Below are 21,064 nucleotides of genomic sequence, written 5' to 3' on the forward strand. Positions count from 1 at the left end.
GTTCGTCGTACGTCGGATCAAGGTCTAAGATCAATGCTTATTTGTCTTGTTTCGGATTTCCCCCTTCCCTCCCCCAAAACTTTGCGTCTTTCTTCTCGCTCTCGGCCACCGCAACGGCTGCATTTGCTGCATTGAACTTCGTCGTTTGTTTAGGCCTTTGCGCAACACTTGCTGCCTGCGCGATTGGTGCGACTTTTTTGTGAACCCCGTGCCTTTGCCGCCAACCTTTTCCGAGTCTAATTGTACCACTTTTTCTAGCCACCATGACCATCCCACAGCCGGTGCGCAGCATCCAGCACCCCCCTTCGGTGCCGATCCGGCAACGTCCAATCAATGGAGCTCCTTCCCAACTGCCATTTTATAGCAACGATCGAGTCAAAACGGCTGAAGCAAAATGGCCTTGAAAGTTTGACTGGCGGGAGCTTAATTTCGTTCTCGCATTCTATCTCTGTTAGACAAGCGCCATCCGAATGCTAGCCGAATGCTCGTAGCCCCTCGTGCGGTTACTCTATCAACATTTGACATATGGGCTAATGGCAGTGTCAGCCGGCAGCATCTTGGCCGCTCGAGCCGCCGCAAAAGGTTCGTGTCTTTGAAACGGCAGTTGTAAGAAAAGATATCCGTGAACTGCGGCCATCATGACCCTCGATACGGGAAGCACCTCGCGATGCCGCAGCGAATCAAAGAGATAAATTATCTTTGCTATTGGCATCGGCAGCTTGGCCTCTGCTGTATCATTATTAGAAAACACTGAAAATGGACTGAACAGCGGCTAGAAGCGACAACAGCGAGTGTGGAGATTTCAATACTGGCGCATTACTTGTTGTCAGCAGTCATTTCAGAGAAGTGATATTAACGAATCGTTTCTTCCTGTATGAGTGTTGATGGCAAATCATACGAACTTTAAAATATGCACAGAAAAAGCTATCTTTTTTATAATTTATTTAAATTAAGACTATATATTTCATTTTCCTAAGCCGATGAATATTTAAGAATATTATAAGTGCGCCTGGTTGTCCCATTATTTAAAAAATATTGCTAATATCGAATTGACTGTCAAGTCATAAAACACACGACATAGGAATTAGTTAGTAATTCAATGCACTACGACCATTTCATGCGGCCGTTATTGATTTAAAAGTATTATGTAAAGTAATGGTTGATTAATCTTTTATTTGTGCCAAAGAAATACAGTTGAGTCGATGCACTAAAAGTTACTTTTTATTGAAATAAGATGAAAATTTCGTGGATTGTAACAGGTGGGCTGATAATTGTTTGGCCTAACTCATATATCGCGCTAGAAGATTTAAATCCATATTCAGTTTATATTAACCTTCAAACGAGTTCTGTCCAAATTTGACAGCCTTGGACAATAACCTAGTAGGCTACAGCATTTTGTGTGACGCAGCTTTTGTGTTTTGAGTAATCATGGAAAAAAAGGAATTTCGCGTGATGATAAAATATTAGTTTTTGAAGGGGAAAAATACAGTTGAAGCTAAAAATTGGTTTGATGAAGAGTCTTTGGACACTGCTCTACCAAAATTAACCATCAAATATTGGTATGCTAAATTTAAAAGTGGTAAAATAAGCCCTGAGGACGGTGAACACAGTGGAAGCCGAAAAGAGGTGATTACAGAAGAAAACATTAAAAAAATCACAAAATTATTAAAAGCAACCATAATGTGAAGTTGATCGAGATAGCTGACACCCTAAAGATGTCTAAGGAACATGTTGAACATATCGTTCAGGAGTATTTGGATATGAGAAAGCTCTGTGCCAAATGGCTGCCGCGCGAGCTCACATTTGACCAAAAACAACAACGATTTGATGATTCGGGGCAGTGTTTGGAGCTGTTTGAGCGAAATAAATCAGAGGTTTTGCGTCGGTATCCAAAGTCGAATAGACAGTCATCCAAGTGGACTGGACGTGATGAACCTGCTCCAAAGCAGGGGATAACGCAACAATCAGTTGGCAAGGTTATGGCGTCAATTTTTTGGGATTCGCAATAAATAGTCTTCATCGATCGTCTTGAGAAAGAAAAGACCATTAACAGCGACTACTATATCAAGTTATTGGAGCGTTTGAAGGACGAGATCGCCAAAGAAAGGCCACATTTGAAGAAAAATAGGTTTTGTTTCATCAAGACAACGCACTGTACCACAAATCAGTGAAAACAATGGCAACAATGCATGAATTAGGCCACGAAATGCTTCGCCACCCACCGTATTTCGTAGATCTGGCTCCCAGTGACCCATTTCTCAGATCCCAAAAGGATGTCCTCTGAGAAGAAATTTTCGTCGGATAAAGAGGTGTTCGCCGAAACTGAGGCCTTTTCTGAGGCAAAGGACAAATACTACTACAAAAAGGGTATCGCAAGACCGCTAAAATTCGGTGTATCGCCCTTGAAGGGACGTATGTTGAATACAAAACAATAATTTGACCAAAAAAAATCATAGGCCAAACAATTATCAGCCCACCTGTTATGCACGCATTTTCAGATTAAAGAACTGACCAGGCCATTAATAAGCTGATCATTAAAACACAGAAAATCTTTTATGTTCTTTAAGTTAAATTTGTTTGTTTTTTTTTTTTGCTGAAAATCCCTGCTAGCACACTCGTATTCAATGCTTTGTTCGCTATTGCTAATCCAAACACAATCTTACTTTATCACAAAAAAAGGATATCAGGAAAAGGAGTGCCCGTCACAAACGATCAATACGCACTCGATCGTGTTCATGGACAACCGGACATCGAGTGTGATTAGTGTTGAAATGGGGGTTTTTTAAGCTGCATGTGCTTCCATTAAAACAAACAACCATAAATTCAGAATTTCAAATCCCACCATGAATAATACAACATCCAAGCGACATTATTTCAACCCCGGGGTCAAGCGTGTTGCAAGTGCTCTGTGTACCGATTAGCTGTCAATCAAATTCCTTCGTCCGCATCTTTGATGAAAGCCTAGCCGCGACGTCAATCGCTTGGACAATATTACTGCAGCGTTATACCGCGCGTCACGGTGGCTTTTCAGAATGATAATAGTGCCTTTTTTGTATCGTGAATTAACGAACCCGTGAAAACAAAACAGACTAACGAGAAAACATCCCATGACGACATCATTAAGGACGCGGTTAATATCTTAATTATTTGCAAAGCAACTCGAATAGAATAATGGAGTTGGAATGAATTGTGGTAATATTCTAATTGTTAGCTGTACAAAATCAAAACATCCTGTTCATTATGCTTTAGAATTAGAATTGTCACCACAGCCCAGCACACATGCATCCTCTTCTTGTGAATCTTTCTTGTAACTCCAGAAGTTGCAAAGGTGCAAAAGACCGTCAAACATTCATGGTCATCAACAAGACTGAACAAATCGAACCAATTGGCCGCGAACTAGCAGCGGCACGCTTTCAGTTTCAGGCCGAATCCAACGTGAAATCACGATACTAAACTCAAGATCCCTCCGCGCCCCTGCAGCCACTGCTCTGGTCCCTTGATGGAGCCTCTGGCGTGGAAGCAACGATCGTTTAGTAACCTTAACTTTTCCACACTTCTCCGTGCCGTCCGATTTGCTTCCCCGTTCAGAGCATGATTTATACCGACGAAGCGATTAGAATTTTAGATTTCTCACCTCACCTCAACCTGCCGGTTGCTCTTTACCTGCTGCCTTCCTTATTGTGGCGAATAATGGCAAGTATTAGCTTAACTCCCGTGAGTTTTGCCGCTGATTTATGGTAACCTTGTAGGCGAAGCTATTTATTTTTTTTTGCTGTCCCGTAGCTTTTTCAGCTGCTGCTGCTGCATTTGTTGTTGTTGTTATTTCGAAGGTTTTGTAGCTAGCGGCCAGTTCGCTCGTGCGGCCAGTGAGAAGAAAAAATTAATGACTCGTTCTATTCGGAACACAATTCCAGGGCGAGATTCCTTTTTGTCACGAGCAATAGCAATAGCATCGTAAGTGATAGGCAATTGCAAGTGTCCCCCTTTGCGAATCGGTTCGCATTTTAAACGCAATGTTATTTCGATGCCAAACACAATTATATTACACACTGTGTGTGTTAGATGGATGCACAAATGAGAATAGTACAAGAACTAGAGTGTGGAGAGTTGGTTGAAGAATGGTTTATGATAAATTGTCACAAAAATGGTCTTACATCACTTGTAAGTATTTGCTGATTAGACTGTATTAGCCGCCCAAGAATGAATAATTGTAACAAATGGAATGCCCTGGCAATAAACCATCATTTGCACCGCACTTGTTGTTGTTGTTGTTGCTGCAGATGTAATAACAAACAAACTCCCAGATACACCGGGTAATGCAAATAAATTACTGACCTTCTCGATTTCATTGCTCCAACGCGACACGGCGCTGGGGCTGGGGAAGGAAAATGCAAAATGCGGAAAAAAGAACAATTTTAAACCCATTATGAATCACCCGATCGATGGATTAGTTTCGGAGGGTGTCGATCATGGTAATCATGGCTGGCGGGTGCAGCTGCGCAGGTATCGATGATGACGCCACCGTTCTAAGAACACCGTCCGGAACAAAGACACTCCGCCTGTTGCAACGGCTGCAGGCGGTTCCGCGTGGAAAATTAGATGATCGTCCAATACGCCTGTTGTTAGCATTATCACTCGTCACCGTCACCGATATTTCGCCTCCTCGATCCACACCAAGGTCACAGGCTGTACGTTATGCATCGGGGAGATTATTGTATGCATCGTGAAATATCAACTCATCGATATCAACTCGCGTGACATTTTAATATCGGACAATTTAATATCTCCACAATATACTGAAAGTAATGATATGAACTTTGCACTTGCACTGATCATATTTATGCAAAGAGTTGATTGTTGATGCAGGATACTGCTTTCGGAATTTCTGGGGTGTCTTATGCTAAAATCAATAGCAAAACTGCTCCTTTTCGTGTTTCCTTTGTTTTGGTTTATCGTACTCCCTTTGATCCCTTTGCGTCTGTGACGTTTCCCCGTTTTCTTCTTCTGCTTCTTCTTACAAACTGTCACAACAAACAATACCCAAGTAACACGTACTTAGGTACTGGTTTAAAGCCTAAACATTGATGTAACAACGAACAAAAAAAAATCCGCAACGAACCCTGATAACAACAACAAGTCCCACGGGATCCACTAACACTATTGAATTAAGCCATCAGTTTCGAAAACACCGTCAGAACGGTTTACAAGATTTTAGTCTCGATCCCGTCTCGAGCTTACATGGATAATTATGCTAATTTGATGGATGTTTTGCTAGCCTTACCCTTCCGGTACGATGCACCCATCCCGCAGGGGTCGAATGCCATACGCGGCGTCAAAAGCGCAACGACCACAATCGAGGCGACCCAGTCTGCCGCGGATTCCGCGTCGATCGGAATGGGAGAGTTTATCAACCTGGGCCCCCCACTACTGTTCGGTTCTGTTCGTTTCGCGCTCCAACCCTGATGACAGGTTGCGCGACTGCGTTTTTAATGCCGCTCAAGATTCGACTGCCGTGCTCGAGCGTGCCCATTCCTACGACCATTATCACTGGCCATGTCGCTACCATCACCTTCCAGCACCTTTCAGCAAGGAAGAAGCTGCAACAGTGCTGGCGGCGATGATACACATAATTACCTTTGTTTTTTTTTTCTTTCTATTTCTTCCCCGCTCGTATCAAAAACAATATCCAAACGGGACGATCCGCAGCACACACACACACACGCACAAACAGTTGAACGGGGTTGGCCGGCTAAGTCGACGCGCTTTTGTGACGTGCGTTCTCACCTCTCGGTGCCACCCTCGGGTTTTGTCTACAATTCCGATTTCCGGAGCTACTCATTTCCTCGCCCTTCTGCGCCATTTTAACGGGACCGTCGCGATTTTTCTCTTCAATTAAAAGCCCTACCATCGTGCCACCCTTCCCCCGCTCGATCAGAATCGCGAATTGTTTCGCGAAACGCAACTACAACGAAAACATCACTTTATCCATGTCCAAGACCTTACCCTGTCCGGTGTACCTAGCACTTCCATTTTCCTGCCTTTTTCCGCCAAGATTCGCGCCCATTTGCCGACCGTGCCCGTGGCCGCGGTGGTACACGGTGGTGCTGTTTTCGCTGCGCTCAACTTAGAATTGATTAAATTGCACACAAGCATAATGAGACCACGCATGATGGTAAGCCGACATTGGTGGCGTTGCGCTGCCACTGCGGCACGCCACTGCCAATCGGAACCATGTAAGCGTCAGCGGTTTCTGCTCCCGAACTGCGTCTCCCCACGCTGCAGTGTGTGTGTGGTTTTAAGCTTTTGGGAAAAACTTTGCACTTGTTATGATGCACCACAAGAATGCTTTTTAAACCATTTCACTGCGCGAACCGTTTGCGAATGGTTGGTGTTTTGTTTCCCCCATCCTGCTGCTGAATGTTTGCGGAATGCTTCGATCATTCCCATTTCCGTTCGGGAGTGTTGCATTGCCTGTGGGGTTCTGGCAGATTCGCGAGATTAGCCCGGCCGGTTCGGCAGCCCGCCCTGTAGCATCAAAACATTGCAACAAACAAAAATGATGCGCCGTAAGGCCTAGCAAAAGCAAAGCAAACAAACGAAAACAAAAAAAAAGCATCCACAGCCATCACTCATTCTCCCACAATTATGATTGTGGGCACCGAGGGGCATGTTCCGGTTGCTCGCATCCGTTGTTTAACATTTCTATTCTTTAATGGATGTTTGTTTCTTTCAGCTATTTATATTTATATGCCCCGCAGCCCCTTTTTTTTGTGTAAGCCTTTTGTGCAAACCCTCAGGCACGCGCGTACAGTGCGCTTTGGTTGATTTCGCGAGTATTTGCCAGAAATACGTCCGTTCTGCCCCGACTCCCAACGCATATGCTTAGTGCCGTTCTTAATGTGCCTATTTTTTAACCAGGTGCTTTAATCGTACAATCGTTTGATGTGTTTTTTTTTCTTCTTCCTTGCTTTAGTGTTAGCGTACACCGTGCGGCGAGAAGCAGCTTTTTTTCTGGCAGATAACAGACACAAAAATGGGAGCCCGGTTTGTGATTAATGTTCCGCGTGAAATGGATATTAAAATTAAGGTCTCATTACGGATTCACCCCTGTTCGCTTTTTGATGAATCGATTATTACGCTCAGAAAGCACACGCAAAACAATGTACGCGCTTTTGAATGGGGCACATGAAAAATGGTACCGAGTAAACGGGCCGAGAACTCGGCGGACTATAATTTCACAACAACAAACCACTTTCCGGGAAAGGCAACGCTGCTAAGATAATCCTTAGTTTCTGAAAAATTACTTCAACATACTTCACTGAATTATATTATGAATTATCAAGATAGGATCAATTAATATTATAATTGTATAAACAATTTTCCGAAAAAACAATGTCCCAGCCTTTTTTCCCGGATGCATCAACGTCATTTCAATTTAGGCTTTCCACGTCTGCCCTCGACGACTTATATTAGCTTTAAGGACGGTGTCTTCCGGGGCTATTCTAGTTACACGATAATGGAATCAGAAAAATCTAATCGGAACTACAGGCAGTCCTCGAGTTACGCGGTACCTCTTATACGCGGATTCGGAGATACGCGGTTTTGGAAATACGACTTACTCATAAGTTTTATAGCACAAAATCTAAGCAAAAAGGTGAAAAATTGGTCTCAAATCCATTTTTTGTCACATAAAACATTTCTTTCTAACTAATTTTAATGTATTTTTTCTTACAATCGCCTGATTCGGTGAAAAAATTAAGTCCGGAGAAGGAAGTCAACTCTAAGACTTTAAAGTATAAACAAAATTGCACCAGGATTCGACTTACGCGGAAATTCGAGATACGTAGATTTTTCTCGGGTTATACGCTATAATAGCGTATCTCGGGGACTGCCTGTATTTAATTTCTACATAGTCCCAGCTCTGATAGTCACGACAGGTGTTTTGAGTAGAGAAGTTTCCTTAGAATGTGGAAGAATCAGTTGGCAGACAGCCTCCCTGTGCATATTTGATCTTTAATGCTGTAGCCGATGCACCCAAAAAGGATGAAATTTCAAACGAATTCCTCCGCTGCTCGATCCACTGGTTAGCAACCGTAACGCACTAGAACCGTTAATCAATGACGTCTAAGTCATCAGCGTAAGCCATGATCTTGATTTGACTTATGGAAGATGGTTCACGAAGTTTCCACATACGATTCGCGGAAAGCCCGCTCTGAGGTTATGCTAAAGACCGCACAAGCCAGCCTTGACGCAGGATCTTGATGGAAGCTGCGGGCCCTGAGAGTTTTTTATCCACTAACACCCGATACGCGTCGTTAAGTTTGATCTGGTAAATTTAATGTTTATTGTTTATTAATTAATTCGTCCACCGAGAACGGTTATACGAGGATCGTTGTTTGGACTTACAATAAACGCAAAAAACTTTTAAATTGGGACATAGACATCATAAAATCGAACTGACACGAACATTGATTGAATCGCTTAATCATGGCTTTAAGGGGGGCGTTAGTACCGTACATTATATTAGTGCGAGGTTCGTGCAACATTTGTTGGTGTCCAGATAGTGATCGCGGGACAGCAAACGAAATCTGATTTCCTAGCGACGGATCATCTATGGTTCCTAGTAGTAGTCCTGCAATAAAGATGACTTGAACCAAAGTCTGTGTAGGATAGAGGTCGACTAATATAGAGCAATTTGACAAGTAGCCAAAAGTTCGTTACACGTGATTTGACGTTTGAACGCCCTTTTCCATTCAAATGTTTTGTGTGTAGTTGTGTTGATTAATCGGGCCGGTCATAGCAACAAGATTTTTATTGTTTCAGATTTGGTTGGAAATTTGTGTCGCTGTTTTTCGATTTTAGTCCGGAATAAGTTCTTCAGATCTTATTGGCGATTGGTGTTAGGTATGATTGGTGTTCAAGGCAGGTGAAAAGGCAGAGAATCGGATTTTGTAAAGCGATCATTTGGCAACGAGTAGGTGAGGCTCTTCACATATAAGAGAGAGGATGAGGCTCATCATATTCCCCGGTTCACAGTACGACGTGAACGTCCGGTACCGTGTGATTAACCCTTGGTTTCAGAACACTAATAGGTGATGACCACACACCACTTTATAAAACCATCAACAGTTTGCTGTTTGAACTAAAGGCATCCAAAACGAAGGAAAACTATAACGACCAAGCTAATTGTGAAACTTCGCGATATAGTAAACAAGTAGGCTAGACGCAAGGAATCTTACACGGGCGACCAAACGTCAAATGAAATCCAAAATGGCGAACCTCTATCTTCGCTATTACTCGACCTCTATCCTACACAGACCTTGACTTGAACTCTCCAGAAGAAGGCAACTCTGCTTGTAGGGTGGTAGCAAGGATCCGTGTGCTCGACCTAGCTTTCTTATGGCGTATCGTGTGAGTTTTTTCTGTATTGTCTCAAGTATTCTTATAGATATGATAGTATACGGACAAGTCACAATTGAACAGTATTTCAATAACGGGCGAACCAACGAACAATACGGAGATTTTAGACACTGTGGGTCATTAAAGTCCCTCGTCGATTTAAACAGTAGGCCTAATGTTCTATTAGCGCAGTTAATAACGTTGTCATAGTGATGCTTGAATGTCAGCTTATTGTCAATCAAAGCGCCTAGATCACGCATTTCTTTGGTTCTTGCTATGCTGACTCCGTTTATCTGATCACATCACAAAGCACTTTTCCGTGCAAACCGTCAATGAGTTCCCGACGCACCACAGGTCACAATCATCGGCAGTTTTTACAAGCCAAAACAATTTCACGTCATCTGCGTATAGAAGGTAGGCATCATCAGGTAACACAGAACACAGATCGTTGACATACAGGATAAATAGAAGCGGTCCCAGATTGCTTCCTTGTGGAACCCCTGAGGTGCTGGTGAAAGGACGAGAGGTGTGTTGGACAAATTGAACGCGGTATGTGCGGTTGAGGAGGTAAGAGCCCAACCATGCCGTGATTTTAATGGAGATCCCTAGCACATGGAGCTTACGGAGTAGTATTTCATGGGATATACTATCGAAGGCTGCCCTTAGGTCCGTATAGATACAGTCCGTCTGTATGCCTTGTTCGCTGTAAGTTCGATTCGTAAACAGCTCATTGCGTCGTCGTCATCTACGAATGGAGCAAGTCGATCATGTTAACACATTTATACTTACCATCTTTCGATATATTTGAGGGTCTAAAATCCTACGAACCAAAACATCTACGCACTTGAATAGCTTTTCTCTGCAAAGGTTCGATGCTGAGCGAGCTAAGTAATCACACATTGTTAATCACGAGTAATGTAAAGTATTACGAAAAACAAAGGTTCCAAAACAGAGATTCCAAATCATCCATGATACAAGGGAGCTTTGGTTGGGGTCATATTTTCAAGGGTCTTAGTACCAGTCATTGTGACTGGTGCAACAATTGTCTTTTCAAAGACTTCAAACATCTTTAAACACTATGAGCTATGTCTGGTCGAAGAGGAATGCTCTCAGCCCTGTCCATTCTAGTGTTAACTATCGATTGCATAATATCCTTCCGTGGGCATTATAGAGAAACCAAAGAATTTCATCGAGAATACAATGCCCAACAACACCGTTGAACATCAATTCACGTTGAATGAATGCATGTTTGCTATAAGGCAGACAAAACATCTCATTAACTGCCCGAAGAGCCCGAAGCTGCAACAGCCCGATAGAATGGGAAAGCTTTTCAGCAATCTTGTGCGCCACACTAGGCCACATTCGTCATGTGCCAAACAAATAGTGAAAATGAATAAAAACACAAACCCTTCAATAGCACCAAGCACCCCGCATGATAAATATATCATCACATACCAAAAGACCGCTGCTTTTCTGCCACTTCTACTCAGGCTCCACATACTATCGGGGATTTTCAGGAAAAAAAGGCACACACATAAAATGTCTTTTCAAGCCACCACACTAGTGCTAGTGAAAGCCTGCACCTATGCACCGCGTTCATTACGCCCGTTCATTCAATGTGACTGCCGTGAAAAATCGTCATAATTAGAAAATTATAATTTTCTTGCTCACTCGCGCTCAGTAGACAGATGGAACCAAAGCATTCTTTTGCTTTGGCGCGGAGATTGTGCATCTTTCCCAAAATGCATGCATATCAAATCTCGCTTTTTGGCCTCATTACGTACGAAGTATCCGCTATCGTCATTACCCCTCGGGTGTACCAGTGGTGCATGTGTGGTAGAGCGCTATGCGAAATACAAACAACACATTAAAAAGGCTCATATGTGAAACGAGCAAACGCTACGATTGGAATGTCATTAGGACCGCTTGATTCTGGCATTGGGCAAAAATGGGAACTTCCACAAAAGCGAACCGGTAATGATTTTAATGAGGAATTTGCGCCATTAATTTTCATGCGAAGTGCTTTCATTCATTGCAGCCATAGGCACCACAGATTTACACCTATGTGGTAATGTGGAAAAAATGCTGTATTGGAATTAATTATTAATTATTTCAATCAACTCTAATCATTTCATTGTAATGCTCAATTTCCCAAACTCGAATAACGTTTGAAGTTTGATTTGTATTGACGCTTTTGAAGAATACATTATGCTAATGATACACAATTCGGTGCAATATTGTATGTTGAAGCATTAGGACCAAATTATTATGGGCAGGCTATTTACTCAGCTGAATACGCGAACCATTCCGATATCAATGATTATTAGTGTAAAGAACGTTTATAATTTAAGAAATGGTCTTGTTATTTTTCAAAAAATAAAAGTTAATTAAACTGTCAGTGCATTGGTATGTAATTATTGCCATGAACAACCATTACCAAGGTAAATTACAGGAACTATGTTCATTATTATGACATTTTGAAGGTCATTTTAAAGGACCTGATATGGAACAGTGGTAAAAATCGATGAAAAATTTGTTATGAACACAATGTAAATTTATCTTTATTATGCAATAAAAGCAAGTACAAAAAGTAGCAATAGAAACAAACATTATAATATTTGTTGTCTTATAAACATGGGTCAATATTTTTATTTTTATTATTCATACGCTTTATCGACTCTAAAACCTACACGACGACCACCAGCCATTATGGTTGCTGAGAGCAACAAAAAACTAATAACAACCCCCGGTGCGAATGAGCTACAGAATGGTCGATAAGCAAACGCAAAAAAAAAAATCCCATCTACACACGTTTAACGAACACAGCCGTACGAAAAAGCCGCCAACCGCCTAAGAAACCGAAATCTCCACCACTGCCATACGCACGCCATTCCGCGGTTGCGATGGGTTGAAGCGAGAGGACTTGCTAATAATTTCGCGGGCTGAATTTTTTGTGTTGTTTCGGAAACAACTTCCCGTGTCCCGTGGCCGCTGCGGGGATATTGGGAGGAAGCCTCGTGGTGGAGGTAGGCAGTGTCAATGTGTTAGTGTCGACGGCGGACGGTACGAAACGGATCCAGCGTGCGTCTCCATCACTCAAACCCAACGCGCCAACGGATGGCACCCTCCCGGTCGGTCGGCGCTGGCGGTGTACGGTGCAGCGACGGTGGATGAGTTCCTTCTCCTGATCGAACGACAGCGAATGCGAGAGCAGGGAAGCAAGCGTAAAGAGCGCCGGCAGAACCGTCGCTCGGTAGCGATTTGCGTCGAGGGGTTGGGGACGAGATAATGGTCGCGCAAGGAACCGACAGTCGATTCGAAACCGGAAAGAAGGTCAACGAACCTGTCTCAATTTTTATTTTGTTAGGATAGGTTCGGGTTTCCGACACCAGACGGTCACTGCCGGCCCCGTGACTGTATGGCAGTGTGTAATGTCATGCAGAGGTACGCCGGAGACCATTAAGGTGCGGTACGCTGGTTTTCTTTTCATCCGGGCTCTTTCATTTGGGGCACATTGCAGAACCTTTTATAATTTAACATGTAACAAAAGTATTTCCATGTTTGAATAAGTGAACAATTTACGAACAAAAAGGCAAAAAAACTCTCCGCAAATTTAAACCTAACTCACCATCCACTTTTCCATCGTATGCACACATTTTATAACACGCTCCCATAATATACTTATGTTATTTATTGTTTTTTTCAACCATTTTTTTTTTTCGTGACTCATTTTGATTCTACTTCACGCTCACGACGCCCTGTAAACGAAACAAACATCTGCATCGAGAACAACCATTGACAGCAGAGAACCTAACTGTGAGTATTGCGATAAAATATGAACGAAGGAGGCTGGGTGTTGGGAAGAAGTGTTGGATCGTTGGGGTGGAGAAATGTTTTTAAAGAAAGCAACGCTTACGCGCGAGTCAACACATGGCCATGATCTGCGGTAAATTTGCTCCGTTTGGGCATTTCTTCCATCGATGGTTTCCCGGCACCGTTGCAGCCGGGCATTTTTCGTTACATAGTAGTGTAAAACAAACTAAACAACGGGATTACCTTCTTTAGTTGGGTACCGTTGCAGTATTTATGCAATTGTGCTCAATAACTACGGTATGACTGTTTGAAAACATCGTTAATCTAACGTTCTCAATCATTCTGAATCTCAATCTGAAAAACACGTTAACCAACCAGAAAGAAACAACGAAATAGAACGGAGCTGTTAGCAGCGCGTTCATCTTCTTTTCTGCAATCAGTTCGGTTTTTTTTTCGTACAGCATTAAATAATTCGTTCCTGTCTCCGAAAGGACAAACGGCAATCAACGCCAGTACAGTGACCCAAGTGTCGCAGGAAACTGAGAAAGAGAGAGAGAGAGAGAGAGAGAGAGAGAGAGAGAGAGAGAGAGAGGGAGAAACTATCTCCAAGCCAATCGCAAGAATAGACAACATGGCGTGAGGGAAACCTGCTTCGGAAGCCAACCGGACCCAATTGGTGGCACTCCCAATCTTGTGCTTATGATGATGCCCTCGCGAAGCTGCCACAATACCGGACACCTGTTGTTTAGTACCCCTTACTTTGGCCACCGGCGAAAAGGCTGCCAATCACGCCAATTGCTCCAAATAACACACTCCACCATTCATGGTCACGGCCACCGGATAGGTGGCTTGGGCGGATGAACGGATGGGATTGCGCCGGGCGAACCGATCGGCGATCTGATCGTGGTCCTTTTTTGTTTGCAACCTTTACCTCTTTCTCTCTATCTCCTTCTATTCTGTTTTTTTTTTTGCTCTCATTTTCTTTTTTCAAAGCTCCTCGTAGCGCAGAGGCTCCCCACACGCGTGTACGGTTCTAGGAATATTAATGAATAAAAATACCGTACGCGTACACGATGGCTACTGCGCTGTATGTAGCTCAAATTAAAACCCGCAGCTTTTGCAGGCCCCAAACTGACCCGTCACTCTCGCACCCTTCCATCATCGCAATCATCAGCGACCATCATCGATTCTCGATAGCGCGATACCGATGTCGAGCAAAAAAGAATTGAAAAACGCAAGCCAGGGTGGACGCACAAACGAATTCCGAACTGCTCCGTCGATCTCCGCGCGGCGAACTGCGTCCACCGACACCGTGTTCTTAATTAAACTGCCACCTGCGGAAGGAGTGGCAACAACGATAAAGAGGACGACGACGACGACGATGATGATGACGACGATGGACGACGAAACAGGCGAAAAAAGTAGTAATTTTATCCCCCGGTTGGCCAATTATTTTTAAGTATTCTGCCATTAATAGTTGCCCGCTCGCGATCGAAACCCAACCTACGGCCGCCGGGTGCCGGACGCCTGCCCCGACCCGCAACGGTTTCGCCGCAACGTCGAAAACCGAAGCACCAAACCTGAATGGGACACGGTGCAGGCAAAGTGGCTACATTCTGGTGCGTTCCCCATTCTGTCTAGTTTCCTCGGGGCGACCGACCCGAAAGGGCCCCGTACGGTAGTAGTTGCCTTCCGTTCGGGCGCGACTCCCCATGCCTCCGGATCGGGTTCGAGTTCTTTCCGTCCTTTTTTATTTGCACTTTTCTTATATCGGCAAAACGCGTTGCGAACCCTTTCGGGCAAGTAGTTCATCACCGCGCGGAGGGAATCGCTTTGGCGTGCTCTCAATTTGGTGTTTCACTTTAAGCGGCAGCGGGGGAGGGGGGGTAGGTGTAAGGCGCTCAAACATGTCGCTCTCGTCTCGTTCGCATCGCACAACGAGGGATCGGACGTACGAGGGACAAATTACAATGCAAAAATGACCACTAAACTATTTATTAACGGCATACAACGCAACGTACGATCAACGCATCGCATCGATCTCGACGGCAAGATCTCGCACAGGGGACGCATGGTAGCACGTTCCCTCAAATCCAATTTCACCCCGTGGAGTGGCAAGCTAGCAAAAAAGATACACCATCGGTTCGGCCCGACGATAGTGGCGATCGTCATTTCTCGACGAAGGTGAGGTGTTGGCGACGTGGAAAGAAGGAAGTGACCGTGAGCCTCTGCTGGTTCTGATTTCATTCATGTCGATCGAGTCGTTGATCGATCCGGTCCGCTTACATTATCTGCGGCCCAATGGCTGCAAGGGATACGCGACGGCCCTATCTTCACGATGAACATTGTCGCTATTTGTAAAGGAAATGGACGATTATTGAATTATAACGAAAAATTAAATATTTATCATCCTGAACCGAACGAACGTTTCGTCGTCGTGATAGGGTCGTGGCTATCTGACACATAATTTCCAATGAACTTAAAATATGTTATTTTGACTTTTTTTTTTGAAAGATTAAGAAATTTTCAACATTTACGCAATTAATTTCAATATTTTGAATTCTTAATGAATTATTACTTAATAATTGACCTTAATATTTTGATTTTGATATTCATATGGAAAACCTGTAATTCGTCGGTAATTTGCGTGATTTCATTTAATTTCGTTCATCAGAGAATTGCTCTAGTCGTTCTAATTATGATACTGCGAGCAACATAGAAGTGAGAAGGCATAATACCACCTACATCCACCAATGCGTTTTGTTTTGTACGTTCGCATCACTTTCCCATTTGCTGCAACCACTGGCCATTCGGTCAGCCGTAAATCACTCTCGCTTTCGATTTGCCAGTGTCAACACGACCGACCGACCGCTACACATCGCCATTCAATGAATGCGTCGGCAATGAAGTTGTATTTATTATAACCCATTAATGTGTTACGTGACACAGGCAAGACGTCACCACGTAGGCTTCTTCCCTGTTGCACCGGATGCATCCCAATATGGGCGCGGCGGCGCGATACCTTCGCCGAGGATGATTGCTCTTCTAACGACGGTTATCCGTAGCGTAGCGTCTCCTTGTGTTGCTGCGGCAACAGCTATACCTGGGCAGCACGTATAACTGCTGCTGGCAGTTGACAGTTGAATCACTAGACCTACTGACCAACTACTTTGCAACCATTTTACTTCCATCCTTGTGGCGCTCGCTCGCACTCTGTCTCGCACTATCTCTTTCTAACGTCTGCTAGTCGCCGTTCTAGTCGTTACTCATCCGACATCGACACATTTTATGACTTTCGACGGCACCATCAACGACGCTTCACGCGAGTATATTCTACGATAGCGTTGGCCACCGCTGGTCTACTAAACTCTAAAGCTTCCCTTCGGGTTAGTGAGATAGTATTGCGTCACCGAGATCGTAAACAGCGACAGTAGTGAAAGTGATGCACAGCTGATGTTTGGTACGTAACTTACACTACGCCTAGACATGGTAACATTGTAGAAAAGATAACAACACAATTGTTATGATTATATTATATAACAATAGTTTACCTCTGTTCGATATTGCAATTTTCACAAGGATAGATGTAACCACTCGAAAGGTCCAGTTGAAACTCGTTTATTCCTAAGTCAATGTACAGTTCATTCGATAGTTCATTCGACAGTTCATTCCCATTATTCATTGTTATGTCATTCCCACTATTCGGTTCGTCTATATTTGGTACTTAATTTCCTAGCTTACAATCCTAATAATTCAAACAACCTCAAAAACAATAACAACTTCACCGGAAAACAATATTCTATGAACGATTGTCATTGGATATTTATTGAAGTATTCTGTAAAGAAGTTTGCTATAATTTCAATCCCTTAACCTGATAATAAATCCGGTTTCGTTAATAACTTCCAGTTCCAAATTCTGAACATGTTATGGAATCATAAAACTCTAGTACACTTCAGTACAATAGTGGGTTCGGTTTCCATGATCGATCCTTTTTTTTTTAGTTACAATTAGTACCGCATACATTAAACTGCACGTTGAACCTCCCTTAAAAACGCTTGGTGCAACGTTCAACCATCGATTTGATCGTTGATTGATTTATTGTGCATCGTGCCAACCGACACCGTCTACTTCGATGGACTCTTTCGCTAGACAAATTGCTTCAAAATTAGTTCCATTTCTAACGACCGCACACAATGAACCGTCTGCGTCTGTTCGTTGGCCACAGTTTTTGGCGTGAGAATATGCTGTTCACAAGCTCATTGTCTCTTACCGCCTTTATATATGATGATAAATTACTAGAATTATAGCAAAAGTGGAAAAAAGAAAATTATACATTTTAGTTTGAATTTGTTACATTGATTGGAGGAGTTACTAATATGCACAGAAGGGGACCATGGAGAAACGAGAGTGGTTTTTCACACGACGGGACTGTCGAAATGGACAGACCTTCCTAACTAACGACAAATTCATGTCAAAGAAGGCCAAGTTACAAGATGATATCTGTTCGTCTTCTGTTTGGTGTAGCAACCTGTTTGGTTTATGCCTGGAAAAGCTAAATTTTGTTAAGTGGAAGATCGGTAACACTATTACCAAGAATGGAATCCAAGAAAGTGACTTCTATCTGTATGGTTATGCTATAAGAAATATGATGTCATCACAGTTTTCTGTGCTATATTCTGATGAGCTAAAATAATACTATAAGTTTACAAAATTCACGAACTAAACGTATACAAAATCATTTAAATTTCATTATAGCTCAATGTTTTGAACAAGATTCCCTCTACTTGCTCCTCCTGAATATATGTGGCTTAGAACAGCCGATAACTTTCCCAATAACTCAATTCTTAAAGCTGTCGGGTTGTGAAATGTAAAATAAGATGATGTTCGCTACGCTACGAATGCGAAGCAATGACAAAAATAAAATGTATGCAATGGGAATAAAAACCGAGGATAACGAATGATGTTAGAGGTAGGTTCACTTTGAAATTGGATTGTTTGTGTGTATGTGTGTGTGTGTGTGTGTATATCCTTTTTTTTATTCGCCAACGAACTCCGGCAAAGGATGGAATGATGGGATCTAACCGGCTCTGTAGCCAACATCACATCCCCACACCATTCACAGTTGGAAGATGCTTGCCTGGCTCTTAACCGTGTCAACCATGATGAAATGAGAACCGGAATGCAAAATTGTGGTAAAGGCAAACTTTATTAAAATTACGATGATACATCACTTGTAATTATTCAAGGCATCCATCCATCTCGGCGCGCCCACTCGACATCAAGGAAGCGACCGGCCCGGGGAAGGCGCTCGGCTGAGGCGAAAATGAGAACATTAGTAAATTTTTCAATGCATCCCACATCTGCGCTTACTATCACCAGCCTTGTCGCCCACCGTCAGACACGATGCGCCTGTTCAGTATTCGGTCCTATTCAATTGCTACCGTTTGCCAATGGAAACAGGAGCCGTTGCCATCGGATCCGTCGGTGCTGTTCTTCAATTGAGTTAATGAACGTCACTCCGGGAGGACATCCAGTCCGCGGGACCGTATCCTGTCTTTCATTTATTTTTATTCCTTCGTCCACCCACCCCGTTGATGTCGCCCATCCTGGCACAACCGGCGCCGGCAAAAGCGAGTGCACCTAATCGCGAGAGCTGTCATTTTCACTTCGCTGCAGTGCCAGTTTTTGTGTACCGTTGTCAGGTGTGTAGCACCGGGGCGATAGGCAACCATTCTCAGGTGTGTGTGTGCACCGGGAACAGGCAACAGGTGAGATAACCAAAAATAAAGCATAAAACAAACACACAGAACTTTGTTACGGTAGTTTCGCAAAAATAAAGCAGCACGAAATACTCTCCACAATAGGAAAACATACCCGCCAGACGGGTGCTTTCCATAAGTGGCATTCGTTAGGTACGGTCGTACGCGATTGTTTTCGGTTAGTTTGTGGAAAATTCACGCCTTTCGATACGGGGAGCCAGTTTTTCCCTGCTGTTTTTCTGCGACATGCAACCTGATATTTGATACAATTGATGTGGAATTCGTTCGTTACGAAACGTACGCAGTATTGAATAAATTGACAAAAAGTAATCCCTTGCGACACATTTTAACAAACAGAGAAACGATGTGCATATGGATCGCTAGGGCCACTCAAATGAAATAATACTGTTAGAATATGAAAGCATATTTTAAATTAAGGGAAATATAATTCTATTGTTAAACAAAAGTCAATGCAGTTTTTCCTCAACAAGACAAATTTTTCAATAATTCAAAAAAAGAGAGAAGAGTAACAAAACGTCTCAAACGTTCAAAACTTTAGAAAAGTTATTTATTCAACAAAACTTGTACACATTTCCTGTCAAATAAAGCTACCGAGCGGGTGCTTGAGAACAAAGATGTATACTCCATCGAGACAAAAACCTACACAAACAATCATGCAACGTACTGTCAACTTCTAGAGAAACCCACCCCGGCAAAGCAGGCTGCTAGACGGTGTTGCGGGGTCCGTGGAGGGAAAATGGCACATGCAACACGTTTGTTTGCTAGCTGGCAAATATTTGCCAATACCTTTTACAATATACTTTTTCCTCGCGCGTTCGACGTGCCCCGGGGGCAGCAGCCCGGTTTTAGACAGCGAGGTCAGTCAGAATGTTGGGTTGGGAGATGTGTCGATCGGTGGCAGAACGGAAGCATGGCTTAGTCACCAGGACAGCCATATTTCCTTCCAAAAGCCCTGCTCCCTTCCCCCGGCTATTGCACAATTCCAAATCCCTTCAGCTATGGTTACATTTTCACAAATAGCAAAATATGTCCATTTTCGCCCGCACACACATGGTCAGTGCTCTAGTTCGAACTTCATTGCGGACGTACTGTGAAGTTCTTTGTTTCGGGCGATCCACCGCCTTCCCGTTTTGCACCAGCAACCCCGTCCCTAAATCGTCTTTCAAATTGACAGCAAAATGATGACAGTTTTCAAAGACTGACCCAGTTAGGGAGATGATACGGGCTACACCAAGTTTGGCAGATTGAAAAGCCGAAGGTATCTCCTGGATGCTTCCGTTAGCCCTACTACCCAGCTAGTACGAGACATCTTTCTGAAGGATTGGCTGGTACTGGCAAAGCACTATCCCTCAGTGACTCGGTCTTCACGCGGTAAGGACCATTTTGCTCTAAATCAATCGTCCTTGTTTAGCGATGGGTTTTGATTCCTTTTTCATTTTTCCACTACAGCACTGAGGCGATGGTGACAACGCCCGTGTATAACCCACTCGTCAAACAGGCTGAAAATCCGGCCATCAACTCGTCATGCACCGTGAAACACTACCCTTTCGCCGCGGAAAGCGTACAAAAGCATGCACCAGCCAGCTCCTCCTCAATCCGCTTCAATCGATCTCCTTCAAATGCTATCCAATTGCAACTCCATCCGAATCCATTCCAAATCCATATCCGCGCGATTTCGCACAAGACACAGACAATATTGAATTTCGCAAATTGCAAACAATCGCGCCTTTGATTGATTGCATGAGAGCGTTACTTGCCAGCGGTGCGCTGTTTGAGGGATCTGTTTTTTTTTCCCCTTCTCCTCGATCGAACGGAACGCGATCGAACGCGGTTTCGATTGCATTGGATTGAGATAAAAATTTATAAATTGTATAAATCATAACTTTCCACCCGGCACCACTGTGCTCGCCCGTGTGTCGTGGGAAAACCTTTGCCAGCGTGCCGGTGTGTCACCCCGACAGCGATGCAAGAACACGGATTCGCGTGAATCTGCGAAAAGGAAATCCCCTCAAACTCGCAATGAAGCTCATGAAGATGGATGGTTGAAATGTGTTTCTTTTTGTTTCTCTGG

Source organism: Anopheles moucheti, chromosome 2 (genome assembly GCF_943734755.1).
Source record: "Anopheles moucheti chromosome 2, idAnoMoucSN_F20_07, whole genome shotgun sequence".
NCBI classification, from domain to species: domain Eukaryota; kingdom Metazoa; phylum Arthropoda; class Insecta; order Diptera; family Culicidae; genus Anopheles; species Anopheles moucheti.